This window comes from Portunus trituberculatus, chromosome 48, assembly GCF_017591435.1.
Source record: "Portunus trituberculatus isolate SZX2019 chromosome 48, ASM1759143v1, whole genome shotgun sequence".
Lineage (NCBI taxonomy): Eukaryota > Metazoa > Arthropoda > Malacostraca > Decapoda > Portunidae > Portunus > Portunus trituberculatus.
The window spans coordinates 26783863-26797418 of NC_059302.1; the positions used below are offsets into that span (position 1 = coordinate 26783863).

General features: G+C 44.6%; 2 protein-coding genes across 6 annotated transcripts in view; both read left to right on the top strand.

The window, feature by feature from the left end:
- Positions 1-13556, top strand: part of LOC123498894 (A disintegrin and metalloproteinase with thrombospondin motifs adt-1-like) — a 105603-nt gene that overhangs the window by 79087 nt on the left and 12960 nt on the right. The window lies entirely within an intron of this gene.
- LOC123498896 (GTP-binding protein Di-Ras2-like) overlaps positions 9865-13556 on the top strand; it is a 98717-nt gene continuing 95025 nt past the window's right edge. Inside the window, exon 1 of the mRNA XM_045246430.1 lies at positions 9865-10252. The gene's annotated coding sequence lies outside the window, so the exon portion shown is untranslated. The remainder of the gene's footprint in view (positions 10253-13556) is intronic.

Sequence of the window (13556 nt, forward strand, 5' to 3'; positions counted from 1 at the left end):
AGATAAGGAGAGAGAGAGAGAGAGAGAGAGAGAGAGAGAGAGAGAGAGTTTATCCAATCTGGTCCTTGTTTCCTGACTCTCTCCTCTCTCTCTCTCTCTCTCTCTCTCTCTCTCTCTCTCTCTCGGTTTTCCTCAAGACTGCCGAGAGATTACTTATCATAGTTATCATATGTCTGAAAAGTTTTCCTTTACGCCTGTCTCTTGTGAGTCTTGGGACGGCAGCTGTGGTGGAGATAAGGAGAGAGAGAGAGAGAGAGAGAGAGAGAGAGAGAGAGAGAGAGAGAGTGTGTGTGTGTGTGTGTGTGTAAATATGTATATTGTAGACACACACACACACACACACACACACACACACACACACACACACACACACACACACTGAAAATAACGTAACCATCAGTTGTTATTGTTGTTGTTGTTGTTGTTGTGGTGCTACTACTACTACTACTACTACTACTACTACTACTACTACTACTACTACTACTACTACTACTACTACTACTACTACTACTACTACTCACTTTTCACAAGCACATGGACTTTTTTTTCTTTATTACAGACATGAACAAAAATTCTTACCATTTTATTTCCTTGCGTTTCTTTTTCTCTTTTTCCTTTCTTGTTGTTTCTAATTCTTTTCTTCTGGTTCGCTTGTTTGCTTCATCCACTCAAATATTCATTAATGTTTTCTTTCTGTCTTTCATTTTCTCTATTTCTGTTAGTGCTTTATTTTACTCAAAGGAAGAGAGAGAGAGAGAGAGAGAGAGAGAGAGAGAGAGAGAGAGAGAGAGAGAGAGAGAGTACATACCATCTTCTATGCCTTGAGGAAGAAGAAAATATAAACTCAGTTACATTCTCTACCTTACAATCATAATTCTAAAGCTTACAGTTTGACTCGCTCTCCAGATGAACACAACTCCATACTCTCTCTAGGGAATACTCTCACATTTCACCTTCTGACTACCTGAAAAGTAGCGCTGTATTCTCTTCGCGTTGATTACAAGAATGAGGAAACTTAAAGGTACGATGCACATCCCTCCCGTACCAGCGCAACGTGTTCCTTCGTGTTTATTTAAGTACTGTCGTGTTCCGTGACTTGACAAGCAGAAGAGAGTGTTGTTTTTTCCTTCGTAATTGGTGATTGTTAAGACTGCACTGTGATTTACTCTTAGATAACTCGAAAACTAGGATAATTGTTGTTGTGTGTCGTTTTAACCCCTTCTGTACTGAGACACATTTTTACTACGAGTTTTGGGTATGATTAGACGATTTTACTGACATTAGGAAGGATCTATGGAGTCAGAAGATTAGTGGCCAGAGTCTTCACTATTTTAATCCCCACCTGAGTTTCTGAAGCTGTATAAGATCATCAAATAGTAACCAGAATGAATGTGGAAACACGTCATGGTTTTGAAGGGGTTAAGGAGCGAGAAAGTACTGTTGCAATTCCTTCTTCACAATATTGCATTTTGATCATAAGTGACAGAAAAAAAAGAATCTTAAAACCACATTATACAAATTATACATTCTACAAAACCACATTATAATTTTAGACAAGCAAATAAACGATCACTCTTTAACTATTACAGTACATTAAATCTATTCCTTAACTTTTTTAATACTTACGAAGCCTCAAGACTCCTATTATCACCCTGGGAGTCCCTTTCCGACTATTATCTATTCAGCTTGTATAGGGACGGCACCTTGGTGGGTCTTTTTTTTTTAATCACAATTTTTTGCTGCCCTTGGCCGGCTTTCCCTCTTACATAAAAAACAACAACACTATACTAGTCAATCACACACACACACACACACACACACACACACACACACACACACACACACACACACACACACACACACACACACACACACACACACACACACACACACACACACACACTACAACAAGCAAGAATAAACCCTCACTCAACAGAACGTAGATGAAAGAACCCAACGACCTCGCTTTTGATTCCCGATGGCTGAGTGAAAAGGAAGGGACGAATAAGGAGACCAGGGTAGGTGGGGGAGGAGGGATGCTGCTGTAGGGCTCAGATGGGGGCCGGGGGTGGCTAGGTATGGCTGGGGAGACAGAGGGAGTACAGGTTGTCGTATACTTCAAGGGTGATATACGTATAGTAGTGCCTGTGTTGTATGGTGGGAGTAAAGGGATGTGTCACTGTACTAGGTAGATGGAAGGTGTAAAAATCAAGGGTGTGAGAGTTCATAGGGTTAGCTAGGCCTGTATTCTGAAACGCTTTGCTCTCTCACCATCACCACCATCACTACTTTCCAAAGGCTCCAGTTGAAGATACTCGTGTTTTTGAAGAGTATTACTATAATAGTTCTGGTGATAGATTGGCAGGATTTCAAGTTTGTTAAAAGGAGAAGCTGTCTTGAAAACCCAGCTAGGTGTCTCTGTGGCCTTAGAAAATTGTCGTAGTGAGAGGGGAAGGTGTCTCTGAATACGGGCGTAGGTTAGAGCTCTGTTAACGTCCCTGATGACCCCAGCAGTGGCGTGGGTGGCGTATACGTGGCGTAGCTCTTGGTTTAAAGGTGCGCAGGGGAGACAGAGAGACAGAAAACCGCTACCTTTCCTTCATCTCTCCTACTTACCTTCATTTCTTCCTTCCTTCCTTCCTTTCTGCTTTTCTGTCCTTTCTTCTCTCGGTTATTTCATTATTTTTTCTTTTTCTTTCCTTCCTTCAGATTTTATTTTATGGCAGCGAAGGTATTTCAAACTTGTGGAAGGAGGGAAGGAGGAAGAGGAAGAAGTGGGAGAGGAGGGAAGAATGAAAGGTGTTTGGGGGGAAGAAAGGAGGAGGAGGAGGAGGAGGAGGAGGAGGAGGAGGAGGAGGAGGAGGAGGAGGAGGAGGAGAGAGGAGAGGAGGAGAGGAGGAGAGAGAGAGAGAGAGAGAGAGAGAGAGAGAGAGAGAGAGAGAGAGAGAGAGAGAGAGAGAGAGAGACTGACATCCAGATAGACAAAGTAACACACACACACACACACACACACACACACACACACACACACACACACACACACACACACACACACACACACACACACACACACACACACACACACAATTACCATAAAAGAAACACACATTTTTACACGTTTGTAATTTAAGTTTGACTTCGGTGTTGTGTTTATCATTAAGCTACCAAAGTAGACAGGCAGACAGACAGACTGACAGACAGACAGACAGACAGACAGACAGACAGACGGACGGACGGGCAGACGGACACATACCATTACAAGTTTATTTTTCTGTCACACATCCAGTCAGTAATGTGACATAAAAGACGTTCATTAGACGTGCACATAATACAAAAAGCTAATAGTATATCGTTTCCTTCTTGTTCTTCTTTTGTCTTCCTTTGTGTAAAAATAAGTTAGTAAAATGCTTGAAAAGGCTAATATATCTTATCCTTCTTGTTCTTTTGTCTTCCTTCGTGTAAAAATAAGTTAATAAAAAGCTCGAAAAGGCTAATAGTATATCGTATCCTTCTTGTTCTTCTTTTGTCTTCCTTCGTGTCTGATCGTCTCTCGCTTGAATGACTCATAGCATCCTTTAGTGGACGTTGTTAGGGTTTCCAGGGATTTTTTTTTTCCAGTAGGTTTAGTGATGTTTTTTTTTTTTTGTTAAAGATTCTGTATGATCAGTAGCTTGAACATCCATGAGAAGCCTTGTGGTGTTTATATAAGAACTTAGGAAAATGAGTGAGGCAGCAAGAGGTAAGAGGCAGTCACTGTATTTTCTATTTCCACCTATCATCCTCATCCATTTATTTGTCTAGTCTCCTTTTTAAAGTTCCTATTGACTTAGCACTAACATCCTGATTACTGAGTTCGTTCCATTTATCAACCACTCTAAAGAACCACTTCCTTTTCATTTCTTTCTTAAACTTAATTTTTTTGGAAGTTTGAATCCATTATTTCTGTTTGAATCCATTATTTCTGGTTCTGTCCTGCAGTATGAAAGTTTGAAGTGTTGAATAATGCAGACCTTGATCACATACAGGATTTAAAGCAGCAAAGACTGGTGTAGGATACTTTGCTCCCTCACCAAGACCGTTTTCAAGAGCCACGAACATGATGGCTTCGGTTTCATGAATGCTTTTCCTAACTGGCAGTGTAAAATCTTTGTTGAACTGCTACTGGAACTACAAAGATTCGTGACATTCCAATGATTTCTACTGAAGACTATTAAAAGTAGCCTAGATAAGACGCTGGGCTATTTAGAGAAGAGCTAAAATGTGTAGGCAGTGTTTTCATGCATGTTTTTCCTATTGGCAGTATCGAGTTTTTGTTGACCCCTTCAATACTGGAACGAATGAATTTTTTGGTGTGATTAGACGATTTTATTTACTTTACGATGGGTCTATGGGGATCAGAAGATTAATGGCCGGAGTCTTCACTATGTTAATCCCTACATAAATTTCTGAAGCTGTGTAAAATCACCAAATAGTGAGCAGAATAAATAAGAAATGACGTCCCGATACCGAAGGGGTTAAACTGCTATTGATAATTTCTACTAGAGACTGTTAAGAATACCCAAAATAAAGCGAGATAAGAGGCCAGAAGTTGGAGGCAGTGTCGTTCTAAACGTGTGTGTGTGTGTGTGTGTGTGTGTGTGTGTGTGTGTGTGTGTGTGTGTGTGTGTGTGTGTGTGTGTGTGTGTATACTCGTACATTAGTGACGCCCTCTGAATGTTTTAGTTAATCAGGTCACATAGGTAATACACAAACCTTCTTTCAGGATCATGATTGTAACTCTGTATAAAGGCTTTTTTTTTTTTTATGAAAGGAAGAGAACCAGCCAAGGGCAAAAAAAAAAAAAAAAAAAAAGATTAAAAAAAGGCCCTCTTGAGTGTTGGCTTGCTACAAAGAGAAAAACGTCAGCCAAAATTAGGGAGCAAATGCCTCGGTACCTGGGGTCTTGAATTCACTATAACCGGACATGTTAAAATTTGCGTAGTTTTAGTCGGAAAAAAAAAAAAACACGTGTACATCAAATTATAGTGGATGAGTGGCTCCAAATTATTTTTATTCCTTTGATTATAAAAAAAAAAAAATCATCGTAATTGAAAAGCAATCCTCAAAGATTTTACACCACCACCACCACCATCACCACCACCACCACCACCACCACCACCACCACCACCACCACCACCACCACCACCACCACCACCACCACCACCACCACCACCACCACCACAGATAAATTCCTAAGAGATTAAAGTCAAAAATAAATTCCCTTCCTGGAGATCCGCATTGCATCGCTGTGGCATCTCCGGGACAGCGCCATTTAGAGAGGAGGAGAGACGAGATGAGGAGAGAGATGAGGCGAGGCGAGGCGAGGCGAGGTGAGGTGAGCGGAGCGGCCTTGGATGAAACACAGAGGAGGAGGTTTACGGAAGGCTGCATCATCGGTCATTGCCCTCACCTGAGCCACCCGCACCTGGAATCCTCACACTTATTTCTCTACCTTACCTACCTTACCTTTTTACCTTAACTGTTTACCTGTGCCTCCCCTTGTTTGAATCCCCACCATATCTCTCCCTAGTATCTTTCTTTTTCTACCCCTCCCCCCTCCTGGTGTACATGCTCACCACCCATAGTATCCTCACTCTTTTTCTTCCTAGTATCTTTTTTTTCTTACCCTCCCTATCTACCTGTGTCTCTTCTTAAATCCCCACCTATTTTTTCATAGTATTTTTACCTTTTTATAATCTCCCTATTTACCTGTGCATGTCTCTTATATTCCCTACCCCTTTTCTTCCCTATATTCCCTTTTTTTTTTACCTTCCCTGGTTACTTGAGTCATTCCCACCTTGAATTCCCACGTTTTTTTTCCCCTATCTTACCTTATTACCTTCCCTGAGATCTCCATTGAAACTCCACCCCATTTTTTCCTATTATCTTGCCTTATTTTACCTTCGTGGTTATCTGTTTGCCCATTACTTTTTTTTTTTCTTACTCTTTATGAATCCTCATCTTTTTTTTTATCCTCCCTGTTTACCTATTACTACCTTTTTTCCTCCCCCTTTTTGTGCCTACCGGGTGTGCCTTTGTGTTCCCCATTGCCTCACCTGGTGTCTTGTAAGGTGGATAAGTGCCACGCGTGTTTAGGGTGCTTTATGTTAGTCCTGGATACAAAGGGTGTGTGTGTGTGTGTGTGTGTGTGTGTGTGTGTGTGTGTGTGTGTGTGTGTGTGTGTGTGTGTGTGTGTGTGTGTGTGTTTCCTTCTAATTACTCTTTGTGTTTGAGGATCATCCCGTGAGAGGTAAAAGGACTGGTATCGAGGCAGTGGATGGGTTGGTGGTTGGGTGCTCTCTCTCTCTCTCTCTCTCTCTCTCTCTCTCTCTCTCTCTCTCTCTCTCTCTCTCTCTCTCTCTCTCTCTCTCTCTCTCTCTCTCTCTCTCTCTCTCTCTCTCTCTCTCTCTCTCTCTCTCTCTCTCTCTCTCATGAAATGCATTGTGTCTGACACCTTTTGTTTTGTTTCGTGTAAAAGAGTCGATAGCGTTGCAGTCATGGATTCACACACACACACACACACACACACACACACACACACACACACACACACACACACACACACACACACACACACACACACACACACACACACACACACACACACACACACACACGGTATACACAGGTTTGTGTGTGTGTGTGTGTGTGTGTGTGTGTGTGTGTGTGTGTGTGTGTGTGTGTGTGTGTGTGTGTGTGTGTGTGTGTGTGTGTGTGTGTGTGTGTGGCAGAAAAACCAACCAAGCACCCAAGCAACTGCCCTTCCCTCCTCTCCCAGACTCCAATAAAGTGTGGAAGTGTCTGGCGGCGGCAGGAGAGAGAGTGAGTGCTATTGGAGTCATGAGCGGCAGGGTTGCAAGGCTGCAGAGGCGATGGATAAGATTGTAGCACTGGGACAGGTCAGGGAGAGAGTGGAGCGAGAGAAATAATAATAATATGGATGAAAGGAAAGAGAAAAAATAGAAATAGCACAAAGCAAAGTTATGGTAGAAGTGGATGTCGAGGACCTGTGTGTGTGTGTGTGTGTGTGTGTGTGTGTGTGTGTGTGTGTGTGTGTGTGTTTGTGTGGACGTGCTTGGTTCTCTATACGTGCCTGTCTGCGTGCCTCCGTGCCAGACTGTCGCATTCACACACACACACACACACACACACACACACACACACACACACACACACACACACACACACACACACACACACACACACACACAGCGAAGCGCGTACAAGATTTTCCCTTTATCGGTTAAGAGGGAAGGTTTCAGCGAGCCTTTGTTATGAGATTTTTTTTTTTTATCTTTTCTCTCGTTTCTTTTTTTCGTATTGATTCCGCTGCGCGTTTTTATCCCCTATAAGACTGACAAGTTGTGTGTGTGTGTGTGTGAAGAAGAAAGAAAGAAGAAAGAAATATATTTATTGCTCAGACTTTTTTACAAAGTATGGAGCACAGCCCCTCAATATGTACATAATCTTATGTATCACCTAAACATTCGCAACAATGCATTAATAAACTGTGCCAGATTTATTAACAAGTTTACATTACCACTTTGCATCAGCTTGACAAATTTAAAATTATTTGGTTGCAATCTATAATATTCGGGTATGTATCTATTTCTCAATTGAAGAATTTCTTGATTTTGACAAATCAACAAAGCATGGTATTCATCCCCTATCAATTCATTATTACATTTAGTACAATAACGCACCTCTCTGTCTGTTTGATTATATCTACCAACAATGATTGGTAATTTATTATTTCCGTGCGAAGCTTTGACAAACTTATACGATTATTTTTATTAAGTTTAAGCAGGTATTCTTCAATTCCATAAATTTCTTTATATAATTTGTAAGTATTACAAATACCTTTATTTGATATGTTTTCGTACCACTTGTTTATCCATAAGTCTTTTAATTTTTGTTCAATCGCTTTTCTGAACCATTTAGGGTTACTAACTGTCTGCGCCATCCACACCCATGACATTCCACACTCTATACAAATATTTTTGATGTATTCTATCCATGGTGACAAATACAGACCGCTCGTATATAACTGTAATAAGCAATTATACATTATATAACTTAATTTAGTGTTCTTTCCCGTCACTAACCTAGACCAATAACTTATCATCTTACACTTAATAGTTATATCAAGAGGGTAAACCCCCTAGTTCACCGTATACCATGTCTGTGCTGGTGTATCTATGTACATACAAAACGTGCTTCAAAAACTTCATATGTAGTAATTCTATTTCCCTTATAGTACAATCACCCCATATTTCACAGCCATATGTAAGTACAGGTACAACCATCGTTTTAAACAGTTCTATTTGAATATCAACTGGCAAGTCATATTTACGTGAAGTACCAATGATGGAATACAGAGCCCTGGTTGCCTGTTCCTTAAGAGCCAACTCCCCTTTCCTGAATCTACCATTGTGGTTAAATAAGACACCCAAATATTTGTACTCGTTAACAACCTGAATAGTCTCACTCCCTAATTGAAAATTATAATTACTTGTTTGTACCTGTCCTCTACTAAATACAACAATTTTGGTTTTGTCACAGTTAACCTTTAACTTCCAATCTAGACAATAATTATGCAAAGATGTTAGCGCCTGTTTCATATTCACTTCACTATCACATAGCAATACTGTATCATCTGCGTACATTAGCACAAATAATTTCAAATAGATATTAAGAAATTCGTTATCAAAATCTAAATATTTACAATTAAGTTCAAGAAGTTTGTCCTGCAAGTCATTAATATAAAAAGCAAATAACAATGGTGACAAATTTTCTCCTGCCTTACCCCATAGTTACACGAAAATGTGTCCGACAATTTTGATTCACCATCACACAAGATCTAACATTTTTATACATACTCTTAACAACATGTAACAATTTACCATTAACATTATCTCTAACCAGCTTAAACCATAATGTGTGTGTGTGTGTGTGTGTGTTTGTGTGTGTGTGTGGTGCGAAGTTGGCGAGTGACGCAAGTAGGAGGCAAGGCGAGGGGGTAGGGGGTCGGGTAAGAGCTGGGGGTAGGTCGGGGGTGCCTCAGGGAAGCAGATGAATGAATGTCAACAGAGTGGGTGGTGGGTGGTGGGCGGCGCGGGCGGGGGACACACTCACGCGCCTTCATACACTTGCTAGTTTGTGTCATTTCCTCCTTCCGCAGCAGGCGTGGGGGTGAGCGTGGGCGTAAGCAAGCTAGGAAGGATGCACGGGCGTGGGTGTGTCAGCGATAAAAAAAAAAAAAAAAAAAGATACGGATATCCAAGGGCACTCGCCTCCACTCTGAATGACTCAAGTGTCCGAATGCGTAATGTATGACGTGCACGGGGCGGCGGCGGCGGGACTGGTGCCTGGGCTTGTTGTCCGCCGCTGCCAGGATGCGGAGCCGCCTCTCCGTCACTTGAAGGCTCCGTTTCATGGGGTTTCTATCAGACTGAGTTAACGCATCGGCCGCTAGGAATATTTAATAAAATAACAATTCACCGAGATGGAAGTCAGTGGGCAGCCATGACGGAGGAGGATCAATACCCGAGCCGCGTCGCCATGCCAACCATGACGTCACGGCCGCCAGTCAATAGCCTGCTGCGAAAGTCCGCTCACACTCACTTTCTTCCTCATATACCCTCCATGACATATCAGTACAAGATCGGGATGATGGATCTCAACCTCTTGCCGGGCCGCTGGAGTGTCGGCCTCCGGGGAGCCTCCTTTGTGAAGCCCCCAGGAGGTGCAGTATGCGGGAGGACACCCCTCTGGCGGTACCTGCCAACTTATGGGGTGCACTAAGGAGCTTCCAGTGTCCAAAGCGGCCGATAGTGGCGAGGGCAGGCGCGAACGAAGCTAGGCAGGGGGTTGTTTCCGTTCTCTCTCCTCCCTTGATACAAACCACACGTACCCCTTGCACGGCCTCCTTAAGTCATTCTTCCCTCCTTCTCTTCCCTTTGCTCCCCGGCCGTACCATGGATCTTTTTCCCGCTCTCTGTGTCACCCCTGTTATGTGTGGACTGTCCGCCAGCTTGGGTCTTTGTGCTAGTGTCTTAAGGTACCACAGTGGTGAGAGGGCTAACTAAACAGAGACAAAAGAAGTCAAGAGGGATCCTATCTCTCTTCTCTCCTCCTCTTCTTGCTCCTCTTGTGACCGTCACCTCCACCACGTCCTCGTCACCTGACACTTGAACCCTTCCAACTCTTGCAGGTAAGATCGTCATCCCTTCCCCAGGTGGCTCCTCTGACTAACCACCACCACCACCACCACCTCCTCCTCACCGCCACCACCACCACTTCCACCTCCACCACCGCTACCACCACCATCCACCCACCTTGCTTTGTCTTCTTTTCCGGCTGTCCTGCTTCTGTTTCGGGATCGCTAAGGGTGTGGTTCATGCAGCAGGTGTCTGTGTGTGTGTGTGTGTGTGTGCATGTGTGTATCATTGCCCCAGCACATCACCTCACACACACACACACACACACACACACACACACACACACACACACACACACACACACACACACACACACACACACACACACACACACACACACACACACACTGAAGCACTTTTGTCAGATATGCCACGTTGTAATGACTCTGATGATAAGTAGTAATAGTAGTAGTAGTAGTAGTAGTAGTAGTGGTGTTGATGTAATCTTCACTTACTCTCCTTTGCACCTCCCGTCCCGTCCCGTTACGTCACGTCACGCGCAGCACACAACACGCCGCACCAACCCATTAATGACTCGACTCATGATTAAAGATAAGATAGCATGATGTTTTTCTTTCATATTTATCTGTCATTTACTTTTTTTTTTAATGAATAACTTTAAACGAATTGATTGAAAATGCGTGTCTTATTAAGGGTGGCTTGGGTGTGTGGGTGGGTGGGGCGGCAGGCGTGGTCGTGACAGGGTAAAGAATGTTGATAAGGTGAAGGGTGATAGTGGCAGGGTTTAGAGAGGCTAGCAGGGTGAGGGGTGGTCTTGGCAGGGTGAGGAGTGGTCGTGGCAGGGTGAGGGGTAGTCGTTGTAGGTTGAGGAGTGGTCGTAGCAGAGTGAAGGGTGGTAGTGGTAGGGGTTAGGGAGGCTAGCAGGGTGAGGGGTGGTCTTGGCAGGGTGAGTAGTGGTCGTGGCAGGGTGAGGAGTGGTCGTGGCAGGTTGATGAGTGGTCGTAGCAGGGTGAAGGGTGGTAGTGGTAGGGATTTGGGAGGGTAGCAGGGTGGCAGGGTGAAAATGGTAATCGAACAGTGTGAGCTATTTGTGGCAGGGTGAGAGGAGATCGTGGCAGGGTGAGGGGTGGTCGTGACAGGGTGAGTGGTGGTCGTGGTAGGGTGAGGGGTGGTTGTCGCAAGGAGAGGGGCAGTCATGGCAGGCAGGGTGAAGAGTGGTCATGGTAGGGTGAGAGGTGGTCGTGGCAGGGTGAGAGGTGGTCGTGGCAGGGTGAGGAATGGTCATGGCAAAGTGAGGGGAGGTCATGGCAGGGTGAGAGGTGTTCGTGGTAGGGTGAGGGATGGTCATGGCAGGATGAAGGGTGGTCGTGGCAGGGTGAGGAGTGGTCGTGGCAGGGTGAGGTGGTCGTGGCAGGGTGAGGTGTAGTCGTGGCAGGGTGAGGGGTGGTCATGGCAGGGTGAGGGATGGTCCTGGCAGGGTGAAGGTCGCTCATGGCAGGCAGGGTGAAGAGTGTTCGTGGCAGGGTGAGGGGTGGTCATGGTACAGTGAGGGGAGGTCATGACAGGATGAGGGGTGGTCGTTGCAGGGTGACGGGTGGTCATGGCAGGGTGACGGGTGGTCGTGGCAGGGTGAGGGGTGGTCGTGGCGGGGTGAGAGGTGATCATGGCAGGATGAGGGATGGTCGTGGCAGGGTGAGGGTGATCGTGGCAGAGTAAGAGGTCGTGGCTGGGTGAGGGTTGGTCGTAGCAGGATGAGGGGTGGTCGTGGCAGGGTGAGAGGTGATCGTGGCAGGGTGAGGGGTGGTCGTGGCATGGTGAAAAGTGGTCGTGGCAGGGTGAGAGGTGGTCAAGGCTGGGGTGAAAGGTGGTCGTGGCAGGGTGACGGATGGTCGTGGCAGGGTGAGGGATGGTCGTGGCAGGGTGAGGGATGGTCGTGGCAGGGGTGAAAGGTGGTCGTGGCAGAGTGAGGGGTGGTCGTGGCAGGGATGGTCGTGTTGTGTGGCTGGAACAGAATCATGACTTATGACTTACGCAGCAGCAGCAGCAGCACCACCACCACCACCACCACCAGTAACAACAACAGCAACGACAACAACAGCAGCAGCAGCAGCAGCAGTAATCACATTCACCAAACCATCGGGAAAATTAAGTTAAGTAACGACAAGTGGTGATCGTCTCTTGATTTTACCCCCAGAACGTGGAGGCAAAAAAAGGTAAACGCCCCTTCAACACCTCTACTTTTCCTCTCTCTCTCTCTCTCTCTCTCTCTCTCTCTCTCTCTCTCTCTCTCTCTCTCTCATCCTCCTCCTCCTCCTCTTTCCTCCCTCATCCACATTTCTCTCTTATCTTTTCTTCTTCCTCTTCCTCTTTCCTGCACTTGACCTCTCCTCATCTTCTCTTCTTTGTTTCCTTTCGTATGTCCACCTATCCTTGTCTTCTTATTTCATCCTCTTTCTCTTCTCTCTCTACAACTATTATTTCCTTCTCTCCTCCTCCTCTTCTCCTCTTCTTTCTCCTCGTCGTCATCTATCACCACTACCTTCCTGTCAAGTTCCTTCCTCCTTCCCTCCTTCCCTTCCTCCATCCCTCCCTCCCTCCATCCCATCCCTCTTACTTCCCTATTTTTCTCACCTGCCTTCCTACTCTCATTTTTCCCCTCATTCATCATCGTTTTCCCCTCCACACACTCCTTTTTTTTCCCTTTTTTTCTCTTCTCTCTTCCGCCCTCTCACTTTCCCCTTCCTCCCCATTTCTGGCTCCCACGCCCCTTCTCTCCCTCTCTCTCGTGTGGGTTAGGAAATAGTAGGTTCGTGGGAGTAAATATTGTAGTGAATGCACAGCTATCTTTTGTCGTCCTATGAAACTAGTGGCTTTTGTTCTTCGTCTATCTGCCTCTTTGTCTGTCTGTTTGTCTGTTTGCTTCTGTCTGTTTGCTTCTGTCTGTTTGCTTCTGTCTGTCTCTGTCTATCTTTTTTCTTTTTTTTCTGTGGCACTGTCCGCTGTGAAATTTTAGTCACAACGCATTACAGCTCCAATAAAATAATCATGAGGTTATTGACTCTTTTCTAGGTGAGAGTATATATATTTTTTTTATTTTGGTTTAATATTCCATCGTTTCAAATCCATTTTCTTCTTTCACTCATTCGTGTCTTTTCGGTTTAAGTTCATTGTGTTAGTTTTCCCCTCTATCAATTACAAATCCCGCTGTACGTACCCAAGTCCTGTATTCTGAAACGCTTTGCTGTCTCACTATTACTACTTTCCAAAGACTCTAGTCAATGCTCATGTTTTCAGGGATATTTTTTTATGGTTTATGGCTAATCGTCTCTGTGGCCT